Source organism: Odontesthes bonariensis, chromosome 13, assembly GCF_027942865.1.
Source record: "Odontesthes bonariensis isolate fOdoBon6 chromosome 13, fOdoBon6.hap1, whole genome shotgun sequence".
Classification (NCBI taxonomy): Eukaryota; Metazoa; Chordata; class Actinopteri; order Atheriniformes; family Atherinopsidae; genus Odontesthes; species Odontesthes bonariensis.
The window spans coordinates 37565002-37579823 of record NC_134518.1 but is presented as its reverse complement, the minus strand read 5'-3'; the positions used below and the strand labels follow the sequence as shown (position 1 = coordinate 37579823).

Below are 14822 nucleotides of genomic sequence, written 5' to 3'. Positions count from 1 at the left end.
CAGTATGTAGCATGTAGTATGCAGTATGTAGTATGCAGTATGTAGCATGTAGTATGCAGTATGTAGTATGCAGTATGTAGCATGTAGTATGCAGTATGTAGTATGCAGTATGTAGCATGTAGTATGCAGTATGTAGTATGCAGTATGTAGTATGCAGTATGCAGTATGTAGCATGTAGTATGCAGTATGTAGTATGCAGTATGTAGCATGTAGTATGCAGTATGTAGTATGCAGTATGTAGTATGCAGTATGCAGTATGTAGCATGTAGTATGCAGTATGTAGCATGTAGTATGCAGTATGTAGCATGTAGTATGCAGTATGTAGCATGTAGTATGCAGTATGTAGCATGTAGTATGCAGTATGTAGTATGCAGTATGTAGCATGTAGTATGCAGTATGTAGTATGCAGTATGTAGCATGTAGTATGCAGTATGTAGTATGCAGTATGTAGCATGTAGTATGCAGTATGTAGTATGCAGTATGTAGCATGTAGTATGCAGTATGTAGTATGCAGTATGTAGCATGTAGCATGTAGTATGCAGTATGTAGCATGCAGTATGCAGTATGTAGCATGTAGTATGCAGTATGTAGTATGCAGTATGTAGCATGTAGTATGCAGTATGCAGTATGCAGTATGTAGTATGCAGTATGTAGCATGCAGTATGCAGTATGCAGTATGCAGTATGTAGTATGCAGTATGTAGCATGTAGCATGTAGTATGCAGTATGTAGTATGCAGTATGCAGTATGCAGTATGTAGTATGCAGTATGCAGTATGTAGTATGTAGTAGGCGGTTTTGAACACAGCCAGTGAGTTAAACTCAGTTAATACGACACAGAGTCTTCAGTTATCAGGACCCTCTCTGCCTTTAAGATGAAGGCTTAAAACTTTCCTTTCTGATAAAGCTTATAGTTAGGGATGGCTCAGGCGACCCTGAAACATCCCATAGTTCTGCTCTGCTCTGCTAAATTAGGTTAACTGGTGACTCTAAATGAATCCCAGGTGTGAGTGTGGATGGTTGTGTGTCTCTGGCATGGACTGGCGACCTGTCCAGGTGTACCCTGCCTCTCAGCTGATATTGCCCCCCCCCCCCCCCCCCCCCCCCCCGCGACTCTTGAGTTGGATTGAGTGGGTATAGAACATGATTGGATTGTAGTTGGCTGTATCTTTGAAATGCCTTCAGATGACTTTAAGAGTAAAAACTGAATTGAACCGATTGAATTTTGTAGATAAATTCTGTCCTTTTTACTCATTTTGTCTCTTTGTCAGTCAAACTTCTGAGTCATTTGTTTCTCTTTGTGGTTTAACTGCCAGGAAATGTTTCCTCAGACGGATACTCGGGGCTCTCCTGGCCCCCGGTGGCCCCCCGGTGGCCCCCCGGTGGCCCCCCGGTGGCCCCCCGGGCCCGCTCAGGAGTCCCTGCATGTTTCAGGGCTGAGCTGCAGCAGCTTTCCTTCTGAATGGCGGCAGCAACACGGCTGTAGCTGTTCCAGCCTCAGAGCTCATTTAGCCCCATCGGGGGGGCGGCTGAGCGGGGGGACCCGGGTCTGACTTCAGCGCTTTCACCGCCACTCTCCATGATGTCAGCCGACCACACCCAGTGCACTATGGGAAGCAATTACGTGGGGCTCAGATTACAAGGCCCACGATGAGCGCACACACACACACGTGCACGCTCGTGCACTCCCTGGAGTCTCTCACTTATTACGTTAGGCAAGAAAGAAAAAGCAGCAGAAAAAAAAAATCAATATTTCAGCAGGAGTATTTTTAAAAGCCGCCGCCGCTCGCAGCGTGAGGAGCCGCCCCGCCGCACGCTCACCGCCTGGGCCGGCACGCCGCCGCCGCCACTCACTCATCTTACGGGTGACAAAACTGAGACGAAGCGCACAGCGAGCGTGGCGAGGAGCCGGGCCCGCTGGCGCGTTAACTGCGATCCGTGCTGGTTAGCCCGCTAACCGCCTCGCCGTCACATCTCATCTGTTCGCAGCGAACAATCAAAGCGTGGAGGAGCCGCGGCGGCGAGCAGCAGCAGAAGAAGAAAATAAAAACAAGCTCGCGGGCAGCAAAAACATCAGAAGAAGAAGAAGAAGAAGAGCGGTGGCCTCATTAGAAGGTTGAGTAAAGGCTAATATTGACTCGGCCGTGTTGTTGAAACTCTTCAAATAATTACCGAGCGGCTCGGATGATGCTCGTCTGCAGCTAATTAGGATGAAACAGGAGCGTTAGCATCACACGATGATTCACCGGCCTCAGCGGCGTGTGTGCGTCTGGCCTTATTACAACCTGTGAGCGTGCACGTGGGCGCGTGCACGTGGGTGTGAGGGCCTCCTTGGCTCTGCTACACTCCATCAATAATTCACAAGCCAAGATGGCAATTACAGGACCATGTACAATCAAACTAAATATTTGATGAGGCACTAAAACAGTCCCTGGAACAGATCTGCCTCACACACACACGTGCACGCTCACACACACACGTGCACACACTCCACCGTCTATTGTCACAACACATTAGGTCCTCGGTCCCTTATTCCCCAGACTTTGTCTTGATGTGCAAAAGCAGTTTATTCTGCTAAAAGACCCTCGTGCAATTCATTTGTTCCATCTGAAATATTGAGCGCCGCGGTTAGGCGCTCGGAGGCGGCGCCGCGGTTAGGCGCTCGGAGGCGGCGCCGGCGGATCGCCGTGGCGACCGTCCCACGTTTCCACCTCCGCAAATAAAGAGGACGCCGCGTTAAATATGTGAAACGAATCAGAATCAATCACGATGTTAAACCCCCCCGAGTTTATAAAATAAGGAAAATTACACGGAGTCGTTATTTACTGAAGAGAAACTGAGACAAAACACAGAAAAAAGTAAGTGAACCCTTCCTGCCAGGAGCTGCTGATCAAAGGTTAAAGGTCACCCCAAGGTCAGAAACCCAAGAGCAAGAAGATTCAAGCCAAGATTCCTCCTCAACCATGGCTGTGTTCGAAACTGCATACTGCATACTGCATACTACATACTACATACTGCATACTACATACTGCATACTACATACTACATACTGCATACTACATACTACATACTGCATACTACATACTGCATACTACATACTACATACTGCATACTACATACTACATACTGCATACTACATACTGCATACTACATACTACATACTGCATACTACATACTACATACTACATACTGCATACTGCATACTACATACTACATACTGCATACTACATACTGCATACTACATACTACATACTACTGCATACAACATACTGCATACTACATACTACATACTACATACTGCATACTACATACTGCATACTGCATACTGCATACTACATACTACATACTACTGCATACTACATACTGCATACTACATACTGCATACTGCATACTACATACTGCATACTACATACTGAATACTACATACTGCATACTACATACTGCATACTGCATACTGCATACTACATACTTCATACTACATACTGCATACTACATAATACATATTGCATACTACATACTGCATACTACATAATACATATTGCATACTACATACTGCATACTACATACTGCATACTACATACTGCATACTACATGCTACATACTACATACTGCATACTATATGCTACATACTTCCATAATGCATACTTCCATACTACATACTGCATACTCATCAATCAGGCATGCAGAGCGTTTACCCACAATGCATGTCGCTCCTGCCCGAGCCGAAATCAGCCGGCCTGAAGCTGATTTCTCTTAAGCTCTAAACTCTGTAAACTTTAGCAACATTTGAAACATTTTCAGGTGAGAAAGTAGTCGTTTAGATCCCCAACGTGTTGAAAACCTGACAAAATACCGGCTGTTTACTATTTTGTTCCCACGAATTCGGCGCTACTAAAGCTAGCCGCAGTGAGCTAACGCACTTCCGGTTATTTTCACAAAATAAAATACCCGTTGCCTTTTATCATAGGGAAAGCCGTTACCATACAATTGGTGCTTTTGTTTTGAAAACAGGAAGTGAACCTACCCTCGTTGTAGCTAGTTTGAAACTGCCGTTTTGACAGGAAATGACGATCGGCGACGTCACGTTACGTTGCATCTTGGGTAGTTTGAGTATGAGTAGTAACCTCATGATGCATACCCAACATTTAGGAGAATCTAGTATGCATCCGGGAACTTCTGCTTACTCAAACTCGCATACTAACTCAGAAAGTTAGTAGGAGTAGTAGGAGACGTATGCGGTTTGGAACACAGCCACTGAGAGAGACTGATAACGCCCCACAGGAAACTGAGTTTTAATGCCTGTAAATGTGTAAAACCGTAGATTTAAAGGAGGGACTACTTTCTCTCTCACAGATCAGCGAGCTCCGAACACAGCGAGGCTTCAGCTGAAGCTGCAGAAGGTGTCGGAGCCGACAGGAACAGAGATGTTTCGACATGAAAAGTGTTGTCGACTCTTCCTGTTTGTGTTGTGCTGTTTCCTGCCAGCCGGAGGTGAGACGACGGGACGCGAAGGTGTGAACAAATGTTTTCAGAGACGCTGGAGCAGCGAGACGAGCAGAACGTCTTATCATTATTTCACGGCGAGCCGGGGAGCAGCTCACGCCGTAAACAGGTCTCATACCAGGGTAACATCTGTCGGGTTTCCAGCACTTCAGAGGACTCGCTTCCACCATCACAGCCTCAAACTAACCCTGAATCAGAATCAGGAAAGGTTTTATTGCCAAGTAATTTTTACAGCACGAAGGAATTTGGCCTGGTCTGTTTGGTGCCATAAAAACAAAAAATAAAATATAATAATAATAAAATAAAGTAATAAAATGTAAAAATATATGTACAAAGTATTTGTAAACTAACCCTGAAAGAAGCCCCGAATGATCCTTACGCTGCTTTAATCTTACACCGACCTGATAAAATATAACTTTACTGTCATGCAAGTGACATTCTCTATTTTTATTTTATTCTCTATTTTTATTGTATTATATTTGCTTGTCTTTCCTTTAATTGTTTACATATCTTTTATACTGTACGCTGTTGCGACACAATAATTTCCCAAATTGGGATGAATAAAGTACTTATCTATCTATCTATCTTATGGGGACTTTATCTGTGTCCCCATAAGGATACCATTCAACCAGCACCCCCCCAAACACACACACACACTCCCTCAGAAACAAATATGCTGATCGCCATGACAACGCTGCCAAAATACAGCTGAAGAGTAACCTGAGATCGAAAAATCATCTGTGTGATGCAACGCTGTGCGTGTGTGCACGTGTGTGTGTGTGTGTGCACGTGAGTGTGTGTTAGATTTAAAACACGAGTAAGAAGGAAAAACATCTGAGTGCACGTCCTCATAAATCTGGGTTAGGGTTCGACCAATCACACGCTTCTATACTCAGCTTAACACACACACACACACACACACACACACACACATACTCGTTTAGGCAGCCTGGTGGGGTCAGTGGATAAAAAGGTGTCTTCTGGGGACCTCCCTTTCTAAATGAGATACAGACATGGTTCCAAGTCCCAATTTTTTTTTTTTTAATTTTAGACTTTTACGTATTACTTGAAATGTTAAGATTTCACATTTCAAATTTTTTCACTTATTTTGCATATTTACCAACATGGTGGGGGCTTAAGAAGAGAAGACTTTTTACGTCAAAAAAATTGGAAGCAACAACTGCTGATTTCAGATGAATTTTAACGCTTTAAAACCCAAATTTAACAACCTGAAAAAGCTCCGGATCCTACATTTCCCATGATGCTCCTGGGGCAGCTTTTTCTGTCAGATTCCAGCTTCAGAGCTGTTTTCCAAACACTTGATTCAACCAGGAAAAAGTCACAAAGTCGCAGTGATATGAAGGGAGAGAAAATAGGGCCAAGCGATTGTGAGGTCTGACTTTTTCCTGGAGAACCATTTTGTGATGCAAATGTATTACTCTGTTGAACGCATATTGTTCTGAGAAGCAAAACGCTTTATTTTTTAAACCCCAGCCAACTAGCCGGACTACCTTCATCAACACCAAAACGAGGCTGGAACTCTGCTCACAGGACGCAGCAGGGGGTAAGAAGATGTTCAGAAATGATGCTGCTGATATGGGATGTTACACAGCTTCATGTCAGAAGAGGCGAACTGTCCCTTTAAGGAGGCGAACTGTCCCTTTAAGGAGGCGAACTGTCCCTTTAAAGAGGTGAACTGTCCCTTTAAAGAGGAGAACTGTCCCTTTAAAGAGGCGAACTGTCCCTTTAAAGAGGCGAACTGTCCCTTTAAAGAGGCGAACTGTCCCTTTAAGGAGGCGAACTGTCCCTTTAAAGAGGCGAACTGTCCCTTTAAAGCAGCACACAGAACCAGCTGGGCCACGAATCTGCTCAGAAATCAGAAAAAAGCAGAGAATCGTGTCTTTTTTTAAGGTTTTTTCTTCCGTCAGCAGCAGTTTGTTCCAACAGGAGCTCTTCCTGGTACCCCCCCACCCAGAGAAGCTGCAGCCCCAGGGGATCATGGGAGTTGTAGTGAGGAACAGCGGACTGTTTGTGGACAGCTTGGGAACATATTGTGAACCAGAGGGAGCGCTGAGCGAGCAGCTGCCGCCAGGCGAGAGACGCCCGGAGCAGACGGGAGGAGTCTGGAGTCTCAATTAAAACATTTACCGGCACCAGGACACCTTCAAGGCTCCTCCAGGTTCCTCCCAGGATTTCCAGGTACAAAACACTGAATCCTTTTTTAACTGAAAGCATTTTTCCAGCCCGACTCGGCGTTTCTTCTCTTCTTTTTTGGGGCTATTTTGTGTGAAAAACAACATTTCAGACTTCAAACTTTTGGCTGAATTTCCTGTAAAAACAGATTCCTTCTAATAAAAAGGTCAACGGCTGAAGTCTTCACATCCAGCTCTCTGGGACTCAAACTAATCGATTCTGGGCCTTGGGGCCTGTTTAAGGTTGGAGGTCAGGGAGCTGCACATTTCCAGGAAGTAGTCACGTCCTCAGAAAAAAAAGCATAACGTCATTCAGAGTCTGAAACTTTTTCACTGCCAACTGAAACGCTCATCAACACGGCTGCATTTAATTTATTTATCTTGTTTTCAGCCGTTATAAATTCTAATTCCAGGTATCTGCTTAAATCCTGCAGAAGCTGAGATATTCCTGCTGTCAGGAGAAAATCTCCCGGCTGCCGTGTTGCAGGTTTTTCATGCTGAACTGAAGGATTTCTTTTACTCTCTCAGGACCCGGAAGATCCTTCAGCTTCTAGTCTGATGAAAATCCTCCTAAAACCCGGCAGATTAACTCCAACCGCCTGAAGGTAAAAGAAACCTACAACTGGACGCGTTTCTTTCCTGAAAAGTTTGACGTTTTCAGAGCTTCATCACGGCCGAATATTCCCGGGCTCAAAGGCACGTCGGCGGCTGATCTGAGGTGCACGAATTCAGTCAGGGTCTGACCTCTGAATACGAAAGGCCGCGTTAATAAGACAAGACGAGAAGAAGGGCAGCGAGGAGCTGAAGTGAGGCGGATCCGCGGGGAAAACGCGCCGTGTTTCCAGCTCAATGAGTTCTCGACCCGCAGACCTCACCGCCCGGAAACTCCAAACCGCCTCTTCCTGTTTGCTCGTATTACGCACAAACAAGCAGAGCAACACTTCCAGAGTTTATCAGGATCACTGAGCAGGCCTGCAGGGGTCCGGGGGCCCGAGAGGCCGGGGCCGTAGCTTCAAATCTATTACGCAAAGTCTTTAAGGGCCACGACCAAGACCAGGACCAGGACCAGGACCAAGACCAAGACCAGGACCAGGACCAGGACCAAGACCAAGACCAGGACCAAGACGAGGACCAGGACCAAGGCCAGGGCCAAGACCAGGACCAGGACCAGGACCAAGACCAAGACCAGGGCCAAGACCAGGACCAGGACCAAGACCAAGACCAAGACCAAGACCAGGGCCAGGACCAGGGCCAGGACCAAGACCAAGACCAAGACCAGGACCAGGGCCAGGACCAAGACCAAGACCAAGACCAGGACCAGGACCAAGACCAAGACCAAGACCAGGGCCAGGGCCAAGACCAAGACCAAGACCAAGACCAAGACCAAGACCAGGACCAAGACCAAGACCAAGACCAGGGCCAGGACCAAGACCAAGACCAAGACCAGGGCCAGGACCAAGACCAGGACCAAGACCAGGACCAGGACCAAGACCAAGACCAAGACCAAGACCAGGGCCAGGGCCAAGACCAAGACCAAGACCAAGACCGAGAATGTCTCGCCTATAAATTAGCATTTGTTAGCAGTTTCTTTCAGTAATAACTCGCTTTTCAGGTCAATGTAGCACAAAGTTAGCATTAGGATTAGCAATCTGTTTAATTACTCTTAAAGATTAGCATTAAGCTAGCATCTGTTAGCAATCTCTTTCAGTATTTCCACATTTTTCAAACCACATGAGCACCAACTTTTATTTAGTTACAGAGTTACTTTCTTCCCAAGTTAGTAGCAACAAATTAGCATTTGTTAGCAGTTACTTTCAGTAATAACTCGCTTTTCAGGTCAATGTAGCACAAAGTTATCATTAGTATTAGCAATCCATTGTATTAACTTTCGAGATTTCCATCAGGTTAACATCTGTTAGCAATCTGTTTCGCCAAAATCGAGGGTCAGATTTGTTAATCATTTGTTTAAAATCTGTTAATTAGCTGATCTTACAGTTCACCCATTAATGTTTAACTCCTTCCATCCCTTTTCTTTCTCCATCTTCTCTCTTTTTCACCTGATTTTAGCCAAATCAAATCTAACCAGACAACAATGGTGTTGAAGGGAAGTTTAGGGAGGGCTTGCCTCACAATACACGAACAAAACAGAATGTTCACGTCGTCTTTTACTAATTCACTCGTTTAGGTTATGTTCGTTAGCATTTATTAGCAATCTGCTAAATTAGTAACTCACTTTTCAGGTAATGTCGGCACCGTGTGAGCCTTTGTTGGCAACCTACCAGCATTAATACCTGCTGCCAACATGCGAGCCTGCGTCTACAAACCCTGATAAACAGCAGAAGCAGCATTAAAGTGCTCATCTTCCCAGGCGCCATCAGTCAGTAACGGTGCTGATGTGCCGAGTTTAGAGACAAACATCTTCCTTTGCTTTATGTGATCAGATGTCAGAGGCAGCAGTGCGGATTTATCTCTCACTTATTAGCCTCACAAATGCTTCTTTTTACACGCATTACTATTCCAAACAGGCTTCAAGCAGCTCATCCAGCTGCTGAAGTATTTAATTAAGCGTCTGACTGCCGAACGTCCATCTTTATTGAACCAAAATTAGGGGGGAAAGAAAAAACTCGGCCATTTGAATAAATGCCTGGGGCCTGCCTGCCAACCATTTCTTTTCAATATCTCTTCATGCCATTTTAACCTTTCCAGCTGCTGCTTCAGCTCAGAGCGAAGGTGGGGAAATGTTTCCGAGCGTCACCTGAGCAGGTGAAGGAGCCTTTAGAGACTCCTGTTAAAAACAAGAGGAAAATCAGCACATTTCCCTGATCTGGGAGTGCGTTTAAATATAAATCATGTCAACTTTATGCATTCTGAGCATGAAAAAATGAGGATTTTCTTCCAAATATGGAAGCCCGTCAGTGCCACTTAAATAAAATAAAATGCAGTAAAAAATAATAGATAATTTCCACCAACACGTCTTCATTTATTTTTATTTATGACCTAAAAAAAAATATTTCATATATTCTAAAGAAAAAAGAAAAAAAATCTTCTATTTTTGAGTAAATTACATGAATTTGGCTTTAAACTTTATCTAATTTACAAATAAACAAAAAATGTTTAAATGGTCTAATTTCAGAACATTTTCATATTTAAATACACGATCTGTTCTGCTGATCTTTTGTCTTATTTTCCCAGCAGTGAAATGAGTTTTATTAACACACAGAGAGGTTAATCTGGAACATTTTGACTGCAAACAGTTTTAACAATTCGCCTAAAGTTTCAGTTTCTCATCTTTCTGTAAAGATATGATGTTTTTCACTGACATCTTTTAACAATCAGCTCGTTATTAAAGAGACTCGACATGAAATGTTGTGATGAAGGCTGAGTTTTATAAAACGAGACAAACCGCCATGAACGGAGTTTCTGTGGACACAAAAGACGTGAGAAACTTGGTCCACTGTAGTGATAATATTAACAGTTTAACCGCAGCAGGAGGTACGAGGACTCTGCACACAGAGGCTCCTGATTGGCCGCTGATAACGAGCAGGCATAATGATGCAAGCGTTACAAAGTAAATGTAATTTATTCGGCTTTGAAGTGGAGGCCGAATTAAACTCGCGCACATTCAAAAGGACGTAAAAAAGAGAGATTTCACCTAATTGGCACAAACAGCTCGCAGAGCGCCGCTTCTCTTTTTTCTGTTTCCACGGGCTGAATCTGTGCACGTTTCGGGCTTTAAGGCGCGCCGCTACTCTCCATCTGTTTGGCGGCGGCTCAGCTCGGCTGCGCTGGGACCAGCGGTCAGCAGCAAGGTGAAGCCGGCCGCCATCTGGCCCGACCTTGGGCCCCCTCGGCTGGAGGAAACCGGGACGGGACGGGCTCGTGCTGCAGCTTTCTGCCTCCGCTTTCATTCCTGAAGGCCGAACCGTCAGGGAGGACGCCGAGCAGCTTCCAGCGTCGGAGCGCTTTAATAACCACGCCGGGGAGCTCCGCCTCCTCAGGTGCATCATAACAGCCCGGGTTAGAAGGACGTTTCCTCCGCTTCAAAGACAAACGGACGTGAGGAAGACAGACGGAGGCAGATCCAGAGCAAAGTCAGGAGCAGAAAGAGATGAAACGTGGATCTTAAACTGCATCACGGAGCCGATTCTGAGGCTGAAATCAGTGAAACTGTCGATGCTCATTCACAACGACATCAGCTGATAAATCCTTCAGACCTGAAACATTTCTTCTGGACACGTAAACGCAAATGAAAGCTCGGCCTGAACTCTGCCACAAAACCTGCTGCAGCTCAGCTGAACCCACAAAGTACTCAGATTACTCAGCTGTTTCTGTGTCATGCATTTCAACCTCCGTCTCTTAATATGGATTACATCCAGTCAGCTGAGAGACAGAGATACAAAGATACAAAGACACAGAGATACAAAGATACAGAGATACAAAGATTCAAAGATACAAAGACACAAGGAGACAGAGATACAAAGACACAAGGAGACAGAGACATGAAGATACAAAGAGACTAAGACACAAACAGACAAAGATACAAAGAGACGAAAAGACTAAGACACAAACAGACAAAGACACAAAGAGACGAAGATACAAAGAGACAGAAACACAAACAGACAAAGATACAAAGACACAAACAGACAAAGACACAAAGAGACAGAAACACAAAGACACACAGAGACAGAAACACAAAGATACAAAGACACAAAGATACAGAGACACAAAGATACACAGATACAAACAGAGACACAAAGATACAACGAGACAGAGACACAAACAGACAAAGACACAAAGAGACAAACAGAGACACAAAGATACAACGAGACAGAGACACAAACAGACAGAGACACAAAGAGACAAACAGACAGAGACACAAAGACACAAACAAAGACACAAAGATACAAAGAGACAGAGACACAAACAGACAAAGACACAAACAGACAGAGACACAAAGACACAAACAAAGACATAAAGATACAAAGAGACAGACACAAACAGACAGAGACACAAAGAGACAGAGACACAAAGAGACAGAGAGGACAGAATCTGCTCTGATCACAGGTGAGTTGGTCTGATGATGATGATGATGAAGATCTTTGGTCTGTTAACACTTCTGCCCTTCAGAATAAAAGCAGCAGGTTTAACTGTTATATTCATAATAATATTTATTATTATAATAATAATAAAAAGTCTGGATCGTTTCTGTCATTTACATCAGAGAAGTGACAAATGAGTCCCACAAGCACCCGCATATTTACCAAAACAACTCATTAAAACCCGTTCCGAGGTGTTTTTATTCCAGTCTGAACAGATAGAAACACACTTAGAGAGCCTAATGTTTCACCCTGAGCTTCTTACAAACACCTGATCTGAGCTCAGCTTCCTCTGACTCTGACTGCTGACAAGGGCAGAAAAACCTGGAAACACCAACCAGGGCCAAGACCAGGGCAAAGACCAGGACCAGGACCAAGACCAGGACCAAGACCAGGACCAGGACCAAGACCAAGACCAAGACCAAGACCAGGACCAGGACCAGGACCAAGACCAAGACCAAGACCAGGACCAGGACCAAGACCAAGACCAAGACCAGGACCAGGACCAAGACCAAGACCAGGACCAGGACCAAGAGCAGGACCAAGAGCAGGACCAAGACCAGGACCAAGACCAGGACCAGGGCCAGGACCAGGACCAAGAGCAGGACCAAGACCAGGACCAAGACCAGGACCAGGACCAGGACCAGGACCAGGACCAAGAGAAGGGACCAAGACCAAGACCAGGACCAGGGCCAGGACCAGGGCCAGGACCAGGACCAAGAGCAGGACCAGGACCAGGACCAAGACCAGGACCAAGACCAAGACCAAGACCAGGACCAAGACCAGGACCAGGGCCAAGACCAGGACAAAGACCAAGACCAAGACAAGGACCAGGACCAGGACAAAGACCAGGACCAGGACCAGGACAAAGACCAGGACCAGGACCAGGACAAAGACCAGGGCCAGGACCAGGACCAAGACCAGGACCAAGACCAGGGCCAAGACCAGGACCAGGACCAGGGCCAAGACCAAGACCAGGGCCAAGACCAGGACCAGGACTAGGACCAAGACCAGGACAAAGACCAGGACAAAGACCAGGGCCAGGGCCAAGACCAGGGCCAGGACCAGGACCAGGACCAAGACCAGGACCAAGACCAGGACCAAGACCAGGACCAAGACCAGGGCCAAGACCAGGACCAAGACCAAGACCAAGACCAAGACAAAGACAAAGACAAAGACCAGGGCCAGGGCCAGGACCAGGACCAGGACCAAGACCAAGACCAGGACAAAGACCAGGACAAAGACCAGGACCAAGACCAGGACCAAGACCAGGACCAAGACCAGGACCAAGACCAAGACCAGGACCAAGACAAGGACCAGGGCCAGGACCAGGACCAAGACCAAGACCAGGACCAAGACCAGGACCAGGACCAGGACCAGGACAAAGACCAGGACCAGGACCAGGACCAAGACAAGGACCAGGACCAAGACCAAGACCAAGACCAAGACCAGGACCAGGACCAAGACCAGGGCCTGTCCACCAGCCGCGGAGTCATCAACACCTGTGACCTCAACCCTCTGACCGATCACCTGACCCCGGGTCACCTGGTCACCTGATCACCTGACCACCTGATCACCTGGTCACCTGACCACCTGGTCACCTGACCACCTGATCACCTGGTCACCTGATCACCTGGTCACCTGACCACCTGGTCACCTGATCACCTGGTCACCTGACCACCTGATCACCTGACCACCTGGTCACCTGACCACCTGATCACCTGACCACCTGATCACCTGGTCACCTGATCACCTGGTCACCTGACCACCTGACCACCTGGTCACCTGATCACCTGACCACCTGATCACCTGACCACCTGGTCACCTGACCACCTGGTCACCTGACCACCTGATCACCTGGTCACCTGACCACCTGGTCACCTGACCACCTGATCACCTGATCACCTGACCACCTGGTCACCTGACCACCTGATCACCTGACCACCTGGTCACCTGATCACCTGACCACCTGGTCACCTGATCACCTGACCACCTGATCACCTGACCACCTGGTCACCTGACCACCTGGTCACCTGACCACCTGATCACCTGACCACCTGGTCACCTGATCACCTGACCCCGGGTCTCTTTTCTCCCGCTCCGGCGGCTTCTCTAAGCGCCTCATCAACATGTTTAATCGAATTAGCGCGGAGCCAAAAACTGACGCTTTTCATTAATTATACAGGATAATTCTAATTGCAAATTCAAATGTATTCTCTGGGAACAGAAGGTGTTCCGTAATATTTCAGGGAATTAGCATATTAAACGGGGCTCGCTCCGCATTACGGATGCTAATGTATGCGCATTGTCTTTATTTTTAACCGGCGGGCCATATGTGCGGCTGCCTAAAGGAGCAGGTGAGGCCGTCCTGAGTGTTTCCTTCTGCTGAACAATCTCCGTGTCAATCTCCACTCAGCGCCCGCCGCTTTGGTTTCTGCTCGCCGTGGCGTCGGCTTTGATTCGCCGCCGGAGGTGAAGCGTTTCTGCTTCCTGTCGCTGCTTTCTGAGCCTTTTCGTTGGCGTTTTCACGGCTCTTTTGGCTGCCAGCCGTCAGGATGACACTGCAGCGTCAGCGCTAACAGAGGGCAGGGTGTCACGCAGCGGGAAGCTAACGCACCTCCACCACCGCCACCTGCACGCAGAGTTGGTGCACGCCTCCCAAAGAAGAGCAGAAATGCGGGGAATTTAACCTGAGAGCCACAGAACAGTTTCTGAGGCACAAAGCTCGGCCTCCAGCAGCCTCAGCATCCCAGCAGACTCTTTGTTTCTGTCCAAGGAAACAGTCCAGACTACTAACTTGGGAAGAAAGTAACTCCAAATAAAAGTTGGTCCTCACGTGGTTTGAAAAATGTGGAAATACTGAAAGAGATTGCTAACAGATGCTAGCTTAATGCTAATCTTTAACAGTAATTCAACAGATTGCTAATGCCGACTCGGCGCTAACATGACCTGATATGTGGGAACTTTACGAGGAAAAGCTACTTTTTTTTGTGTGTCCAATAAGGAAACGTCACAGAGTGGGAGAAGGTTCTC

General features: G+C 46.6%; 1 protein-coding gene across 2 annotated transcripts in view; it reads right to left on the bottom strand.

The window, feature by feature from the left end:
* The window catches only part of LOC142398062 (transcription factor COE3-like), a 209725-nt gene that overhangs the window by 88064 nt on the left and 106839 nt on the right, over positions 1-14822 (bottom strand). The gene's annotated exons all lie outside the window — the stretch shown is intronic.